General features: G+C 33.6%; 1 pseudogene; it reads right to left on the reverse strand.

Annotated features, from left to right (window-relative positions):
* Positions 1-20,364, reverse strand: part of LOC122141220 — a 43,324-nt pseudogene that overhangs the window by 16,361 nt on the left and 6,599 nt on the right.

Genomic DNA, 20,364 nt, shown 5'->3' on the forward strand with positions numbered 1-20,364 from the left:
AACTCTTCTTGCCTTTGAATATATTTTCAAATGTAATTTATTTCTGTGATGTAAAGCTGAATTTTCAGCATCATTACTCCAGTCTTCAGTGTCACATGATCCTTCAGAAATCATTCTAATATGCTGATTTGCTGAAACATTTATTATCATTGTCAACTTTGAAAACAGTTTGCTGCTGATTAATATTTTTGTGGAAACTTCTTTAATGAACAGAAATAAAAAACAGCATTTATCTGAACAGAGATCTTTTGTAAACATTATAAATGTCTTTTATTACCAGCTTTCAATTTAAACCACCCTTGCAGAATAAAATTTATTATTTTTTATATTTAAAAAAATAATTGTATTTAATCATTTTAATAATTATATTTTTTGTATATTATATAATTTTGTATATTTCTTATTTTAAATTCTTTTGAATGGTGTATATACTGTTTTTTTTCCTTGCTTTGAATAAATATAAAATAAAAAAAAACAAAATTCTGTGGGTGTTATACTAGTGCTGTCAAATGATTAATCGCATTCAAATTAAAAGTTTTATTTACATAATATATGTGTATATATAAATATGCACACATACAGTATATATTTTGGGAACTATTTACATGCATACATATACATTTTATACATATACCACATAATAAATATAGTACACAGCACACATACATAATATTATGTAAACAATTTTTTTTTATTTTGGATGCAATAATCGTGATTAAACCTTTGACAGCCACTAGTTTATACTAAGAAATAAAAAAAAAAAAACAGCTAATAAAGTAATAAAAAAATTCAAGGTAAGAACAAATATTCAAATTTTGATCTCAGAAAACAAGCCAAATTATTTTTGCTTCTGAAATAATATATCCTGTAGTAAGGATGTTACATTTTTGTTAAATAAGCAGACAAAAACACTGATCAAGTCACACATTACCTCATATATGACTTGTTGGATATTGCATGTCTGTAAAGATGCTGGGACAGTAATAAAAAATTTCATTTTAATGTAATCTAGTATCACTAATCGTAGCAACCATTGCATTTTGACACAAACTATGGTTAGTAAGCATGGCACATTTTGGTAAGGCTTGTAACAGCCAGCGAGTGTGTGAACGGTAAGACTAACACCAGTGAGTAAAGCAACAGCTATTTCACACACGCGTCAGGTGTTGTCTGTTTCTCACCAGGCCTTTCTGATCAGCAGCTCCAGCTAATGCTAGAACTAACAGCAGGGTTTAGACCTGAGCCTGTGGAGGGTTATTAATAACCCTGACGCCCGCCTGGCTCTCTGACACTGGCCTGTCAGGATGGATGCTTTAATGTAGCTAACATTTCTGCCCACTGCTGTCCCCATGAGCCTTGCACACTTTCAGTTTTGGTGCTAATTTGGGAGCTCTATTAATAGGTGAACATCAAACTTGGCCAACATTTATTGGATACTCTCTGATTAAAATTAAAGTCACACATAAAGCTTGGAAGCAAAAAAGAAAAAGAAAAGTACCTGTCTGTGGTTGTCAGTGTAAGGCCTCTTGATGGACACGAAATGGCGGATTTTTCTAAAAGAAACAATTGTCTGATTTGACTGTTTTATTCTAGCTGATTTGTATCTATAATACAACCACCAATGGCAGCAGCAATATAAATGAAATTACTTTTATTTCTGGCACCCATAATTTATTTAGAACATAAAAAATATATGATATTTACAGATAATATATATTAAATATATTTATTATATTTTTAATATTAAAATAGTTATACAAAATAAATTATGACTAAATGTTAATTTAAAATTAAATAATAAAATATGATTTTCTAAAATAATTATATTTAAATTTTTTATAAATCATGTGACTCACCCTCCATGGCCAATCACAGGAGTGATTCTGACATATTGCTGAATACTGTCCCCCTGACTTCCTCCGTGAGAAAGAAGAAATAGATCTCCTGCCATTCCTAAGCAAACAAGCACACACATATCGGAATAAAAAAAATCGGTTAAGAAATCGAATCAATGACAAGTATATGTATTGTTAGGCTTGTAAAAAGTGGCACAGGTGAAGTCAATATGACCTAGTAGTGTTATGGCCAACTAAACCTTTCCTTTCTTGATGCAAGTGTTGATGGTGTCCAGCAGGTTCGGCGGCGCTGTTCTGTCACTATTGGGCAGTTCGGTCAACTCTTTACGATCAGTTCGCCTCTATGATAGCCCATCATCTTTTCAAATGCTGGATTTTACATACTCAAAAACACAAAGAAAAAAAAGAGTTACTGGCGTATGTTTTTACAAGAAAAATACTACCTCAGTTTAATTCCACAATGTGTTAATTGTCATTCTTTATAATTAATTGTGAAATTGACTTGCAATTTCTGATGAAAAATTATTTCTACACAAATTTTTTCATATTTTGTATTCTTATATCATGATTTTCTTTGTCATAATATTATTGCAGTAAACACATGTCAAGTATCCTTATTATTTTGCATTTCAATTAGACCTTCAAAAATATAATATTCTCAAAATATAATAATCTCCATAATAAGATATTGGAGAAACTTAAATATACTTCCTTCATGTAAAATGAACACTCAACAGTTTAAAAGGGCTCCCTTAAAATGCATAAATGTGAGGAAATTAGAGTAGAAATATATATTAATATTGCATAATAATATTCTTGCATATACTACTACTAATAATAACAAAAACATTAACCAAAAAGAAAAATATTTTAAAAAGACAAAAATATTTTGAATATTACTATAAATTTATTTTGACTCTGTTAATATTTACTTACAAAGATATAAATTTTTAAAGGGGTCATTTATGACGATGTTTAAAAATACATTAATGATGTAAAACCCGTACATTATTGTTGCTCCTCTCTGCCCTGCCTTTCTGAACATGTTGATTTTACAAATCTCATCGTTCTGAAAAGCGAGGTGTGCTCTGATTGGCCAGCTATCCAGTGGATTGTGATTGGCCGAATACCTCAAGCGTTTGACGGAAATGTTACGCCCCTTACCATATTTGGAAAAACACACGGGCATCTCCACGACATAGAGGCACAGGGCGGGAACAATACTACAGCGGAGAATAAAAGTTAAAGTCTTCTTTCTTTGCATAAATATTGGCCGGTGTTATGCAAATCTTCCAACACAGTGACAGATATGTTGGGGGCGGTGTTTAAATGAGGCGTTTTTAGGAGGGCGTGGACGAGTCTTAAAGGCACAATATGTAAGATTTTTTTATGAAAATATCCAAAAACCACTAGAACAGTGTTATATATTTTGCTGACTTGTGTACTTACATTATCCCAAATGTTTCAAAGGAAGAGAAATAAGCAATTTTAACTAGTTACACAGACCTTGTCCATAGTGTCATTGTGTTGCTTCCCAATGACATCATAACCCCTCGATTTTTTAGTTTTGTTTTGTAGAAAACATATGGAAACGCTTTAATATGTTATGCGTGTGTTGTGTTGTTGTTCCACACTCAGTCACGGTGTCATCAAACTACGCTACCTGGTCTTTGTTTATTTTGAATACACGCCCTCTAGTGGCGAAAAAATTACATATTGTGCCTTTAACTTTTATAAAAAAAATATCTCTTTGGGTTTGAGACTTTAGTCTTTGCAACTTTACGGATCTTATAAAAGCAGCTTGTAACACTTCAAAGACAAAGGATTTTTAAGGGAAATTTTGCCTGTTTGTTGGTTAAATAAACAGTTTTGGACAGCATCTTGAACTGAATGCAAAGTGTCTGGTGTGTTATACCCGTGAGCTGTCCTACTGTGCTTCTAATCCGGTGTGCGACCACCTTAACTTTAATGCATTATATCCAGGAAGTAGTCCTTGTAAGGGTGTTGTTTTGAATATAAAAAGCCTTCTTATATGTAATCAAATTCCAGTGCGGGGCAATCCAGTTTGGATCCCAAAACTCACTTGTATGACATGATCTTCACTGCTGATCTCCACGGCTTCCTGACACTGTTCTAATGCGGGTAAACACAGAGTTACAAGCCCTGCAACAACAGAAACACAAACAAATATTGAAGCCTTCAGCATGGTCTTCGTTGAACTTCCTGCTAGCTTTGGCATTAGACTTACCTCAGTTTAAACTGAGCTCGAACCTCTCCGTGTTCTAACTGGATTAACTCATTATAGCAGGCTGACACACTGCTGTTCTCCAGGTACCTCTGAGAGAGAAAGAGAAAGACACATATAACACAGTACGCAAGCTGTCCTAGTTTGTAAGCTGAATCCAGATTTTTCTGCAGGGAATACAGTAAACAAAATGATCTGCTATGGATATTTATATTAAAAATCATTTGGGAGGACTATGGGACACAGCATAAATATTAAAATATAAAATGTTACTTGTGGGACTACCATGCATCAATAACTTGTCTGATCAAAATAATATCCAACATATCTGACAGTGTATGTGTGTGTGTGTGTGTGTGTGCATTGCTTTTAAGTTTTGGTTTTCTAAATGATTTTCTGTGGTAATCAACCCACCAATAAAATCCGACAGTGATAAAAATTGTAAGAATTGTTTTGGTACATCTTAATGTGGAATTGGACACACCCCCACTCATGTCATGTAGTGGAGCAAATATTCCTGTTTTAGTCTAAAATACTCACTCTGGAGAAGCCAGCAGAGAGAAGAGGAAGGACAGATGGTTCCTCCTGATCTGAGGGACTGCAAGAGAGAAAGATCAGTTGGAGAAGAAACATGACGGGACATCTGTAACACATTGAATAATAGATAAAAGTGTTCTCTGAGGCCTTACGTTTGTGGCATCACTGCTAAAATAACAGTGTGTTCAGAAGGCTTGGTCACTCGAATCATCCTGTTTAAAAACATACAATAACAAAAAAGTTGTTTTTTACATTTTCTGTTTTCATCATGGCAGTGAAATCAAGTATCTTCTACACATTTCTCTCCAAATGACTCTCTCTTCCTTATACGCATAGACATCTACTGGGAAATAAAGTGATTTGGCAGCAACTAGAATTGGCCGAGAGTTGCCAGCTTTGGGTAGGTGTGCGCGCGCCATGGATTTAAGCTTCTGTGCAGGATGGGAAATTAACACCCACAAACCAGCCAAATGTGGGCTACTTCCTCCACAGTAGAGAGTATTTTGCCTTATTTACCCCTCATCGCGAGCTGTGGTGGGCAACCTGGACTTAAAGATTCACATACAAATGATTCTTATGAACTGATTCTATTTAGTGAATCAAAAACATACTGCTCCACCAGTGTTGCATGATTCCTGAAATAAATGAATGATGAGTTACTGGTTTGAATCAGTCTGAAACACTGCCCTTTATAATTAACATATATATAATGTGCATTCTTTCATAAACTACCATTCAAAAGTTTGGGTTTTGTAAGATTTTTTGAAAAAGTAAGAACATTTTGAAAAAGTCAACAATACTGCATTTATTTGATCAAAAATACAGTAAAATAGTAATATTGTGATTTTTTTTTTTTTTTTTTAAAGTTTAAAATAACTGCTTTCTGTTTTAATGTTTTAACATGTAATTGATTCCCGTGATCCAAATATGAATGTTTAGCATCATTATGCCAGTCTTCAGTGTCACATGATTTCAGAAATCCTTCTAATTCTAATCTGAATTCTTTCTGAAGTAACATTATTAATGTTGGGCCCCTTAATATTTAAAAAAAAACATTTTTTAGGATTATTTGATGAATAGACAGTTCAAAAGAATCCTTTTGTAAAATTATATATCTATTTACTATCACTTTTGACCAATTTAATACATGCTTGCTGAATTAAAGTATTCATTTCTAAAGTATTTTCTAAATGATTCCAAACTTTTGAACGGTAGTGTAAGAAAAATGTACATTATAACTGAAACATACCCAAATGAATCAAAATAAGACCTTTTGATTTAAAATCAAACTGAATTTAATCTGGAATTCGGTACATCTAGTCTTAGTAAAAAACATTGAGCATTTTACTAATTTCATATAAATGGCGAATTATTGTAACTGAAAATGAAAAAAAGTTAATTCCCCATCCTGCCTAAACAGAAACAAGTGAGCGACAGATGATGGATGGTTTGCTTGTACCCACCGGCAGACGGCATCAGCCTCAAAGTACCGTGAGTGCCGGCCATCAATGATGACGATCTCGTGGTGTTTATCCAAGAAACACTCCACCGCAGACTCAGGTGTTCGTGCGATGTTACACCTGAACCCCGCCCGCTCACACGCCCACCAGAACGCATCGCTCTGACTGTCCTCTTTAGCGAAGACCAGTAACACCTGAGCGAGACAGAGACGGAGAGAGAGAGAGGTGCTGTTGTTGGGTGCGTGTGAAAGGTCAACAGTCTTTCATCCTCTTCAATGTTGTGTAACCAAGGAGCTGCGATGTGAAATTCCACATGGCCCAGGTCGTTCAGGACGCCTCTGTCACCGCTACCTCGCTCAGGAGGCCCACTGTGCAGCGCTACACGTCCACCTACAGGGGGCAGAGCGACCTCACCCGCTCACACGCTAACACATTTCTGATTGACAGAACAGGCCTTTTTCACAAGTATCAGAAATGTGAAAAACTGCAGGTATATACCAGGGTCACCAAATCCAACAATAACTCTCCTCTATTTCACACAGAATGATTTTAATGTTACATAAATTCAGTCTGGTTATGTGTATCCTCCTCTATTTTATTTCTTTGAAAACATATTGCTCTGATTTGGACAGACAGAGATACAGCAGGGTCAATGATCTAAGTAACCAATTTCTGTAATCTGTAAGGCTGTGCTGTCGGATTTGGTGACTGGTGTTGTAGATGTTTACATGCTTTCTATATTAGAAAACAAAGGAGATTAGACATCATAAAAGTGAATCTGGGTAACAATAAAACAATTCTGTGTAAAAGAGAGGGAGGGGTAACAGATTTTGGTAACTGTAACAGTGTGTCGTCCACTTTGGTGACCCTGCTGTATAAGTGTTCACATCAAATCAAAATGCTTTCTATAGTATGAAATACAAAAGTAGGGTAAATTTAAAATCATTCTGTGCGAAATAACCTGTCACACTGCCTTGTCAGATTTGGTGACTCTGGTGTATGTTTGCAGCTGTTCACATCAGAGCAATATGCTTTCTAGCATATAATATAGAGCAGACAGAGGAGATTAGACAACAGCAAAGTAAATTTAATGCAATTCTGTGTAAAATAAAGGGGTGTAACAGATTTGCTAACCCGTAACAGTGTGTTGTCAGATTTGGTGACCCTAATGTATGTGCAACTGTTCATTTCAAATGAAAATGCTTTCTAGCGTATGAAAGAGAGGAGCAGCATTTGGGTAGCATTAAAACTATTGTGTGTGAAATAGAAGGAGGTAAATTATTTTGGTAACCTCTTATATTGCCTGGTCAGAATTGGTGACCCTGCTGTATAGCAATATAACTTTTCAGGGTTATTATCATTAAATAAAACTAAAAAAAAAATATTTCTGTAAAATAAAAAAAAAAAAAAAAACTTTCACATTTTTGTTTAGTAAAACTAAAATAACAAAAACTAAAACTAATAAATACAAATTAAGAAAAAACGTATAGACATTAAAACACTAAAAAATGGATGTAAATAACTATTATCAATGACACTGTATCAATGATACTAAAATAACCCTGAAACTTGGACAGTGTGGGTGGACTTTTTTTAAAGTCAAAAGACCCTAGAAATGACAGGTGATTAATCTGTAAAATCAATCTTGATTGATTTCCTCAGTTACATCAGCTAAATCTGACTCAGAGATGAGTCAGAAATTACACAAACAGCCTCAATTTACAGTGGCTGACAAACAGCATTCAGTCATTAGGTTAACATTACGCACACTTTCTGTTTCACAATTCCACTTTTAGTGAAACATAATTCCCACTAATGCCACACACTCATACACACACATGCAAACGTGCTTGCGCACACACACAACACACACACAAGCACTCAGGATAATTGTGTCAATCCCTTGAGACATCTCAAGATTATCCCTGAGGTCATGAGTCCATGTTAAGAGGTCTTTGGGTGCCCTCAATCATTTGCCATACTGTAGAAACAGGTCAATGCAGCAGTGACAGTAATGCATTATGATGTCACAGTAATATTCTATCACTGCACTGCCTATGCAAGATTAAAACATCACTAAAAAGAGTCCTGTAGTGGTCCACTATGATGTCACAAGTGAATTAATGCAGGGACTTTGAGAGGTCATAATGCATCACTACATGGTTTCATAATCACCTGCAATTATACTTTAAATCCCCTAAACTCAAGAGATTGTGCGTTAAAATAATCCAAACCTCACTGCAAAGCTATGCAATTCTTAAATAATTAAATAAATTGCTTGAAACTGGGTATTTTATAGTGGTTGACAAATTTGTTGGTGTTTTTTACAGACATTTTGAAAGCAACTTCAAAATTAATTTTTGGGTGAATTAACCCTTTAATGCTAAAAAATTGCTACATAACTTTTTTTATTTTATTTAAAGCAACATATAGCACACTAATTACTCTATTCATTCACATAAAGCAGTCTGAGGTTTACTGCCTTTCACAATGATAACATGGACACAATCTCGGTAATTAAGCAATTAAACATGCACCTTTTGTTTACCCAGCCCAGATCATTAACCAAATCAAAGTTAACCAGACAAACACTTAAAAAGCCAATAAATACACTATCATTCAAAGGTTTGGATTTTTCAAAAGAAATAAATACTTCTATTAAGCAAAGTACACATTAAACTGATCAAAGAGACAGTAAAGACATTTATAATAGCTATTGAAATAAAATATTTCTATTTTAAATACACATGTATCATGGTTTCCACCTAAAAATTAAGCAGAACAGTTTTCAACACTGATAATAAAAATACATCAGCATATCAGAATGATTTCTGAAAGATCATGTGATACTGCAGATTGGAGTAAATTCAGCTTTGCATCACAGGAATAAATTACATTTTATGATAGATTCATATAGAAAACAGCCATTTTAAATTGTAATAATGTTTCACTGTTTTTACTGTATTTTTGATCAAATAATGCAGTCTTGGTGAGGATAAGATAATTCTTTAAAAAACATTAAAAATGTTACCAACTCCAAACTTTTGAAGCTACAAATTCTAACATACACAAAATGACTAAACAGGACTCTACCTGAATGGGCTCCTGGGTCAGTCGCATTGGCCCCAAACGCTCTTCTGCTGCAGACACCTGATAGAGATCGAGAGAAACAGGTGTGTTTCATTGAAGTGAGGTTAAAAAACGAGACAAAAGCAAGAATGCATCTGGTTTTACCATCTCAGAGCCCTGGAGCAACATTCTGACATGCCTGTCCCATTTTTAATCACATTTTGACATGTGTTTGAATGTCCATGAATACAACCATTTGCGCAAACTAGACAAGACAAAATCGGTCCACTGAAAAAATTATGCTTCACAGGTTGAATTAATGATGGTAGATGTAGCCATCCTGATCAGCACGAACTCCAATCCAAGTGTGTTATTCAGCAGATTTGAACACGATTATCCATATTCCTACTGTCAAAACAGTTCTAACGCTTTGTCAAAAAGGCTGTTTTTGTGGCGTTGTCCAAATGGTTTGGCGACATTGTTGCAATGACAGAGAGCAGGTGGCTCAAAGCTTCCTGCGTCATCCACTTTAACACTACACATAAGCCTCTCAGCGGGAATCACACACTCACACACACACACACACACACACACACACACACACACACACACACACACACACACACAAAGCCTTCAGGCTAAATACGGATCGTAATCACTATAAAAGCTGCATATGTAATGCACATTTAATTTTGCGAAGTAAAAAGAGATGAGTAAAGACATTCGGATGCACTGCAATGTTTTGTTTTCCAGCAAAAAGATATAAACATTAAATCTACATTTTCTCTTATGTAAATGGGACAGCATGAATTTGCTTTGGTCATCTGCCTGTTTTATGTCCATTTTAAGTGTTGAGGGGCCATCTAGAGTCAAGAGCTTCTATTCCTGTGACCACACACACTCAGATCTGTTTAATTGAACAGTTCAACAGTCATAACACAAACACAGTCTTCTCAGCTGTAGAGACACTATTGCAGTTTCAACAAAATGCAATTAACAATTACTTTACAACTGTCACATATGGTAACACACACTTAATCTCTGCATGTCCTTTAGTTAAGTAGCAATCCAGAATTCCTTCACAGACCCTGACAAAAACATATTTTTTTTTAAATGAACAAAAATGTGCTTGTTTTATTTTACACATATATTCAACTCTTAACTAGTTGCTTGAAATTTATTGAGATAAATGTGAAATTTGCTTGTGACAAAACATTTAACAAAAAGGAATTGAGGTATTACCAGAGTAAAATTACTGAGATACTTAAAAGAATGCCATGGTGCTACCATTTACAAAAATATGTATTTTCATGATCCAAACAACAACAACAACATTGTATTACAATGGTAATGTCCTCAAAACAATGGTATAATTTCCATGGCACCATGTCCAAAAAGCCATGATACTGCCATAGTACAGAGTGTTTAAAAAAACATGGCATTGCAGAACTTTACCAAAACCACTGTTACACAAGACACACAAAAAAAGTCCACTGGAAAATCCTGTTTCCAAATACACTGAATTAAAATTTTGAAATTGAAAACTCCATGCATTCTCTGCAACTCTGTAAATGATGATTTTCAACTCTCATAAAACGTTTCTGTTACATTTTCATATATTTTCCCAAACAAATCTTTTCCGCATTCTTTGCTCTTCTTCTCTAACTCACGACCCCATGCTTGAGGTTTCTCACTTCCTGGCACTGACGTTACATCTCATTTCCTAGAATACAACACTCACACACACACACACACACACACACACACACACACACACACGTGTTGGTATATGTGGATTATGGGTATTCTCAATAGGCGTAATGTTTTTTATACAGAATAAACTATATTTTCTATCACAGGAAGTGTCCTCGTAAACCATGTTTAAGTCATCATACCTATGTTATTATACAGATTTGTGTCCTCATGAAACCACAAAACCCGTTTTAAATCCACAAAATTACAAAATCTACCATGCACAATTTACCGTGACTCTTCACATAATATCTATCAGTTGCCATCAGATAAAATATTTTAGGTGATTTGCATAAGTTTTTCTGCCCGTTTTATTATCTTATCTTATCTTTTAAAGCAATTTGATCAAGTAATATATCACACATTTACTATGGAGTTCATGTTTGTAGCAAAACCGCAAAGGAAAAATAAAAGTCTAAAAACACTCCTTTTAGGTCATTCTGTCCCAAACTTACATCATGGTTGAACCAGACGTTGACCACAGTCAAAAAACTGCACAGAGCAACACTGTTTGCACTTTTTGAATATTAACCTACCAATAGTTTACTTTTAGCTGTCTCTACACATTAAACCAAGGTAGAATATATACATACATGATACACTTCACCTTTAGGAAATGACAAATGCAGCAAAATAATGTGATGGTCAGTTGTGATACAGAGAACATACAGCTTTTGATGGCTGTGTCAATAAACAAACCAAAGCATTTTACTACTTTAAATGTCACTTAATTATCTTTAAATGACTCCACATGGTTCATTTCAGTCCCTCTTCAAAAGAGATGATGGTGGAAGCTCTTCTGACGCTGTATCATGCTGCCAGATCTCTCCAGGATAAAGACCTGTGCTGTTCTCCTAGCTCTCAAACACACACACACACACACACACACACACACACACACACACACACACACACACACACACACACACACACACACACACACACACACACACACACACAAACACACACACAAACACACACACACACACACACTCAAATGCATGTTTCATCTTGCTGTTTGTCCAAGGCTGGAGATCAACACTGGCAGAGACAATAGTGGGTCAAAAGAGCAATGCAACATGGAATAAAGCACAAATTGACATACAGTCGCATTACAAAGACTTTATTAACACTTAATTATTACAACATTATTATAACCATCAGTGTTGAAAACAGTTGTGCTGCTTTTTCAATCAGAAATTTTTCAAAATATTTTTTGCAACATTATAAATGCCTTTACTTTCACTTTTTTTTTAATGAATGGACCAGTAACATTTACTTAAAGCCTTTATGAAAAATGCATTATAAAGGGTTATTAAAGGGTATAATGCATCATAATATGCATTGTAATACATTATATCTTGTTGTAAATAATTATAACCAAATTTAAAATGCATAGTGTAACAATGAATTGATAAGTGTTATAATGTATTAACTATGGTTACAATTATTCTTGAGATTCCATAGACTGCAAAAAAAAAAAGAGTGATCCAGTATCAAAGCTATTTTATTAATAAAATTTGCGGGGCATGAAGCGGGCCATACACAACAAGTTTCTCTGCTCTGATTTGTGCGCGAGTCATGTGTGTGTGTGTGTGTGTGTGTATGCATCAAGTGCCGCATTAAAAATCAGTTAGATTTTTAATTATTTTTACTGGAGTCTCTTATGATCATCAAGGCTGTATTTATTTGATCAAAAATACAGTAAAAAATGAATACTGTGAAGTGTGAAATATTAAATATCGGTTTCCTATTTTAATATAGTTTAAAATGTAATTTATTTCTGTGATGCAGCACTGAATTTTCAGCATCAGTAGGCTACTCCAGTCTTCAGTGTCACAACATTTTTTTTTTTTTTTCTGGAACCTGTGATACTTTTTTATTATTATTTGATGAATAAAAGGATAAAAAGTATAGCATTTATTCAAAATAGTAATTTTTTCTAACAATATATCTCTTTACTATCACTTTTTATCCATTTAACACATCCTTGCTGGATAAAAGTATTAATTTCTTAAAAAAGAAGAAGAAGAAGAAGAAGAAGAAGAAAGAAACAATTTACTGATCCCAAACTTTTGAATAGTAGTATATTGTAACACAAAATTCTATATTGAATAAACACTGTTCCTTTTAACTTTTTATTTACCAATGAATCCTGAAAAAAGTATCACAGGTCCCAAACAATATGAAGCAGCAAAAATGTTTCCAACATTGATTATAAATCAGCATATTAGATTTAATTCTGAAGGAAGACTGGGGGTAATAATGCTGAAAATTCAGTTTTGTTTCACAGGAATAAATATATATTTAAAGTATATTAAAATATAAAAACTGTTATTTTAAATTGCAATAATATTTCACTAAATTACTTCTTTTTTCTGTATTTTTTGATCAAATAAGGAAATGTATTTAAAAAAAACATTAAAATATATACTGATTCCAAACTTTTGAACGCACGCAGTGTGTGTGTGTGTGTGTGTGTGTGTGTGTGTGTGTATATATATATATATATATATATATATATATATATATATACAGTATTGCATAGCTACAGTGCATTGCATAGCTAAATTAATGCATTAAAACTACTTTTATAATGCATTAAACAAAGGCTTTAAGACTTTAAAGTGTTACCATCGCACCCTTGCTATATAAAAGTATTAATTTCTTTTAAAAAAAAAATTGACTGACCCCAAAATTTAGTGTAGGGTATCAAATAAATATAAAATAATAACAATAATAATAATAATACTATTTTACTTCACACAAAACTTACAAAATATATCTGAAAACAATTTCCAACATTTGATCATATTTTTTGTATAACGGTCATAAAATAGCATTTAAAAATGCAATCCAAACAAACAGGTCCTTTACAGATTTACATTCGAAAAGAGTAATGCTTGTCTGAGAATATGGACAGATGCCTTACGAATATGAAATTACATCGCTGCATTTAAAGATATGATTAAGTTACTTTTGTTATTTTAATCTTATCTTAAACTCTTTCACCTCCTGTATTTTCAAGCATGCCGAGTCTCTCTCTTTCTCTCGTGGTGTGTTTCCTCTTCCCAGCATATTGTGTGTTTTGACTCAGTCATGTGCTTTTATTGAGGACAACGAACACACACACACACACACACACACACACACACACACACACACACACACACACACACACACAGACAGACATAAAACTACATGCAGAACAAAGGCCTTCCTTCACAGAGTACGGGGTCACGATAAAATATGATCCCCGCTATATTTAGAACCCCCAGATGACAGTAGGCAAGCGGCAGCACTGCGGCTTTATTGATTCAGATTTACTTATCACATGTTACATAAGATATCACCTAGATAGTGTTTCTGTCCAGTGAACTCAGAGGAACCACACCGAGATGCTAGAATCAAAGCACATTCTCGAGTGCCAACCAAGGTTGACTTTTCTGAAATATTCAATGTAATTTGTTTAATACTTTTTATGGAAACAGTGATATATTTTATCTCAGGATTCTTTGATGAATATAAAGTTCAAGAGTTGATTTTTTATTTGTATTGCTGAGTTTTTTTTTAGAAAAAACAGAAATGACCTACTGTATATTATAAGCTAATCATAAGTCATTTGATTTTTCTAAAAAATAAATAATACAATTAAAAATATATATTATATATTTTGTGTATTGATACACTTTATATTTAATTTTTTATCTTTCACAAGATTTTTTGTAAATTATTTGTAAATTTCACAAACAATAAAACAGAAACAGCAAGTAACAAACTGAATTAAACCAAAAATTGTAAAGTAGAAAAACTGAAATATAATTTTCTTGATAAACATGTCTTACATCAATAATCTTTGTTTTATTTACAACTTTAAAAATATTTGCGTTTTATATGAAGCTATAAATAGATGATCTAAATAATTTTTTTGTGTTGTCAGTTAGTTTGTGTTATATATATATATATATATTTTTTTTTTTTCATTTAACAATGGTTTACTGAACAAATTGCTCTTTCTTTAGTTAAATTCAATTAGAATTAAAATTTTCTTAGGGATAAAAATCTACCTCAGCTTCTGCTCTAAAATATAGGGAGCCCTTCTATAAAGTTACCATTTTACAACCAGAGCCCAAACTTAAATTCAATTGAATTATGTTTAACTATAATAATCAACACTCAAATGAACAAATTGCATGCAAACATGTAAATGGATTTTAAATTATACAATTTCTATTGTTGAAATATAATAATTTACAGAGTCATAACTTGTTTCATAAAATATTTACTTAAACATACACATTAAATAATTAAGAAAAGTTTTGGTGTGAATACGCGTTGCCGTTTACCGCCCTAATATATATATATATATCTAATCATATATATATATATATATATTATATTATATATATATATATATATATATATACCTGTTGAATCAAGAAATCAACTTAAACAGAAACCTGTCTGACCAAGTGAAGCATGCTTAAAAAGAGCAAGCACTTCATGCTGCGATCTAAAGAAATTCAAGAGCAGATGAGAAACAAAATAATTGACATGGGATCAGTCTGGAAAGGGTTTATAAAGCCATTTCTAAGCTTTGGGACTCCAGTGAACCACGGTCAGAGCCATTATCCACAAATGGAGAAAATTTGGTACAGTGGTGAACCTTCCCAGGAGTGTGCTGGCAACCAAAAATTATCCCAAGAGCACAACGACGACTCATCCCAGGAGGTCTTAAAAGAACCCAGAACAACATTGAAAGAAACTGCAGGCTTCACTCGCCTCAATTAAGGTCAGTTTTCATGATTCAAACAATAAGAAAGAGACTGGCAAAAAACAGCATCCATGAGAGAGTTACAAGGCAAAAGCCACTGCTGACCAAAAAGAACACAAAGTGGATAATGGCTCTGTCTGTGGTTCGCTGGAGTCCCAAAGCCCTTAGAAATGGCTTTATAAACCCTTTCCAGACTGATCCATGTCAATATTTTGTTTCTCATCTGTTCTTGAATTTTTTTGAGATCATGGCATGATGTGTGCTCTTTAAGCATGCTTCACTTTGTCAGACGGTTCTGTTTAAGTGATTTCTTGATTCAGCAGGTCTGGCAGTAATAATCAGTCTGGGTGTGGCTAGTGAAATTTAACTCGACTTTCTAAAATAATGTTTATCACAGTTCTTTCATGATTTAACAAAAGCAATTAATTTTTCACGCAAGGCCAGGTCAGTTTGGACAGCTTTTCCCTTAATAAATGAAATCATCATTTAAAACTGCATTTTGTATTTACTTGCATTATCTCACATTTGCTAAAAAATATCTTGATTATCCCCAAGACTTTTGGACCAAATATTCTGTGGACAGATGCAACAAAAGTTGAACTTTTTGGAAGGTGTGTGTGTCCCGTTATATCTGGCATAAAACCAACAACGTTTTACGTCTGTGCTCTCCATCAGTACAGAGTCGTTAAGTAATCATTCAAAGATCCCTTTAAAGTCACTCACTGACACCGACAAAGGGGTCAAGTTTATTTGTGTGTGGCCAACACAACAAGCACTTCTCTAATAAACAGTTACCATAGCTCTAACATGGTGACCACAGTTTAACTATTAAACAAGAAATGCCATGGATACTTAGGTTAAATCAATGTTAGGGTGGCCTTATGTGCTCTTTTTTCAGGACATGCCCTGGCCTGGCATTTCTAAAGTGCCTAAAATGTCCAGGTTTTGGCTTTGTTTTCCTATTGACATACTCTGTCCTCATACATTATATGCATGTGTATATGCATTGCTTTGACCCGTTTCTCTCCACAGCTCTCACAAACCATGATTGGTCGATTATGTACAATGCCTGCATGCTATAGGTCAAACTGCTTTTCACAAGTATTAAAGCAATAGAAAAACAAAGCCAAGCCTAGACATTTTAGGCAGTTTAGAAATCCTGCTAATGTCCAGGAGGTAGTATCTGTGCTTTATGAATATTATTTTTAATGAAGAATAGTATACTGCACAGTTTACAAATTAAGATGAAAACTCAAGCGAGAGCAGCAGTGCCTCCAAGTCACTGTGACTGGCAAATTACTGTCAAATGTGGAAACTGCCCATCTATCATGTTCCACCAGCTTCAATGGGGTCAAACTGGGAAATGGATGGACTAATTACAGAGTAAACAATTTGTTTCTCAACAAGCTCTCACCCAAACCACTTTTGCTCATGTCCCAAACCAAATAAAAACAGTACTGAAAAAAAACAACCATTGTACATTTTGCTGTGGGGCTAGTAAAAAATGCTGGGCAGGGCAATAAATAATCTTACTTCCGTATGACCAGACTTGCACATAAACCCATATTGTGAGCCCTGAGTAAAGATTACATAACAAGAACATTTTCTGTATATGTAATGCCTTTATATTTTATGGTTTTGCTAAAACCTTGTGGTCACACCGTTGTAGAAACAGGGTAAAAGACAGGGAAATGTTTTTTAAAAAACTGGCAAGTCTGAAACATTTTTCAGCAGTAAAAGACAGTAGGCTGTAGGGGTTGGACAAGCTGAAGGACTGCAAAAACTGTACATTTAATAGTTAGGAAAAGTGTTTTTGCAAGGTTCTCTAAAAGTTATGAACAAATGTTCTTCCAGTAACGTTAACAGAACATTCATTATCTGAAAGTTATCAAGGTTATTAGCACAATTTTCTGAAACATTTTAAATGTTAGTCTGTTTTTACTAAATGTTACCACAAACAAAGCAGTTTATGAACTGAATATATTAATCACTGATAAGAGCTTTCCGAGAAAGATCTTGTATAATTCAAAGTGTCAATATTGGTGTAAAACGAGATGACGAGATGAGTTCCTCTAAACTGGGCTATAAATAACCTCACGAAACAGAGTGTTATCTATCAATATATAGCTTACCAGCTGAATGCCATCTTATCTAGAGAATAATCAAGTTCATCTTCCTGAAGCAGTAAACTCAAACATTGCACAGCTAGGCAACCAGTAACACAAACACAGAAAGGTCAAAATGCACACAAATTCACTCCCCAAGCCATATAAACCGAAAGTAAACAACAAAAATCTATAATCTTCAAAGTGGTATCTAAAAATATGTCTACAGAATCTCTCTGTGTCAGAATATCTATCTATCTATAATCATACAAAATTAGATCAAGTTCATGCCTCTTTAGTGACATTTTCATGACTTTAGTTGTTTGTAATTGCCTAAACACAATTTTTAAAATCATTTTATAAATATTGTACTTGAATACAGCAATTTTTAATCCAGCCAATGACACCACATGCATCTATAGATGTATGTCTAGATAAAAATATAATGCATTAATAGAAAATCTTTTGAGTACTTTCCATCCTTTTTCTCAGCCTGGAAAATTACAGTTTAAATTTTTACCCATTGCACCACACATTTTCCAAATAATACATTCCTCTAAGTTAACGAAATCATGATTATTATTCCATCAATGAGTTCAAATCTTAATAAAGGTACTAACATTAAATTGTAAATACAATAAAAACAGTAGTTTCACCTAAAGACCCTTCCTTTTCTCTGTCTGGGTTTCCTTTCTTTTCTTTTTTTTTACCCTTTTCACTTTCTTATATTCACTTTCTCTATATTTGGTTCATTAAGGGTGAAACTGCACACAGGTTTCAGTGATGGAGTCTCTGTTCAATGGATATTAATAACAACCAGTGAGAATGTGAGAGAGACAGGAGAGAGAGAGAGAGAGAGAGGTGAGAGAGATGACTTAGGAGAGAGAGAGAGAGAGATGCTGGTTGAGGGGGGGGGGGAAAAACAGATGGCCATTAGTAGATAAACAGGACAATAAGATGTATGATGACACAGACAGAGTAATAAATTAGGAGCGGGAATATTTGATAAAAATGAGAGGCAGGATTGTGATTCTGTGTGTAGCACTTATGACTTAAACAACATCAACCCTAAAGCAAAAGCAATATATCCACTCAACAAATACAGAGAAAAAAACAACAGGCTCACCTCAGCCACGCATCAAACACTCACAAATACATCATTACAAAATTAAACTGAAAGTAGTAAAATCATTTTGGTAACTAAAATAATATTGAAATAAAAGTATAAATATTAGATGAAAAAACGTATTTGCCTTGTCGAATAAATGAAATAAGTTTGTTGAAGTACTAAAATTACGAAAAAAACGAAAATAAAAATAAATTATAGCTAAATAAAAATATTATTTAAAAGTAAAATCTAATAAAAAGGATAAAAGTAAAATTACTACAACAAAACTAGAATGAAAATATATACAAATATAAGCTAATTCAAAATATTACTGAAAACACTATTCTATTAATTATTAATAATTACATAATAATTAATAAAAAGTATAGTAGTTAAAGATAAATAGTACTAAACACACTTTTTTGGAACAACTAACCAACAACTGTGACACAAGTAAGTAGTTTTTTGCGGCACATGACAGTAGTTCAGCTACTGCATAATACTTTATACTTTAAAAACACCAAGTTTTGAATACATTATTTAACTTGTTAATGGTGAAGTGATCTGTCATTTTATATCATTGGGAAGTCTGATTCATTTTAGTGAATTTATAATTTATTTAGATGGTTACTGTAAATTAACTTATTCAAAAAAATGATTCACTTATTCTCTAGTCTGCATTTTAGGTCTTCCTTTTTAATAGCACTATTTAAAAAACACTGACATGTACAATTCTCAACTTAGTTAAAAAACCTAAATTAAGGTGTTTTCTATTTTTATTGGTTGTATATAGTATACTGTATTTTATCTTAAAAAATATGGAACACACACACAAAACACACATATATCCTGACTCTAGTTTGATTAAAGTTTCAGGTGTATCTCCCCAAATCTTTCATCAGTGTATAAACTCAGGATTCTAGCTCTTGCTGCCTGTTAGCAGAGCAGCCCTCTTGTTGTTTCCAGCTTGTAAACTGGAATGTTTCACATTTAAAACATATTTCAAACAATCGGTTGTTCCCATCCTGTAAGATCCTACATACTCCCCGATGCTGCAAGGTTCCAAGTGTTTACAAAAAACCTCCCAGATGATAAAACAACGTTACTAATGCCCACCATCATGGACTACTTTTGGAGTTCTGTTGCTGCTCTTGCTGACTGCGAGAACACAAGCCGATAACACAACCTTAACACACACAAACACAGAGAAATGAAAGGAAAGCACTCACACATGAACAAACAGAGAAAAAAAAATCTAATTTCATTTTCCTGTCAAACCTGAAAAACTCACTATTTGGCAACAGTTAGTAATTTTCATACTAGAACCGAGACCACCATTCACGTAATATCCCCATACATATGTAGCAGATAAACCATAATCAAGCTGGTCAATGCTTGGATCACATCTACAAATCAGTCATGATAGAGGGAATCTGAAGTTGCAATCTACCATGTCAA

This window comes from Cyprinus carpio, chromosome B21 (assembly GCF_018340385.1).
Source record: "Cyprinus carpio isolate SPL01 chromosome B21, ASM1834038v1, whole genome shotgun sequence".
Taxonomy (NCBI): domain Eukaryota; kingdom Metazoa; phylum Chordata; class Actinopteri; order Cypriniformes; family Cyprinidae; genus Cyprinus; species Cyprinus carpio.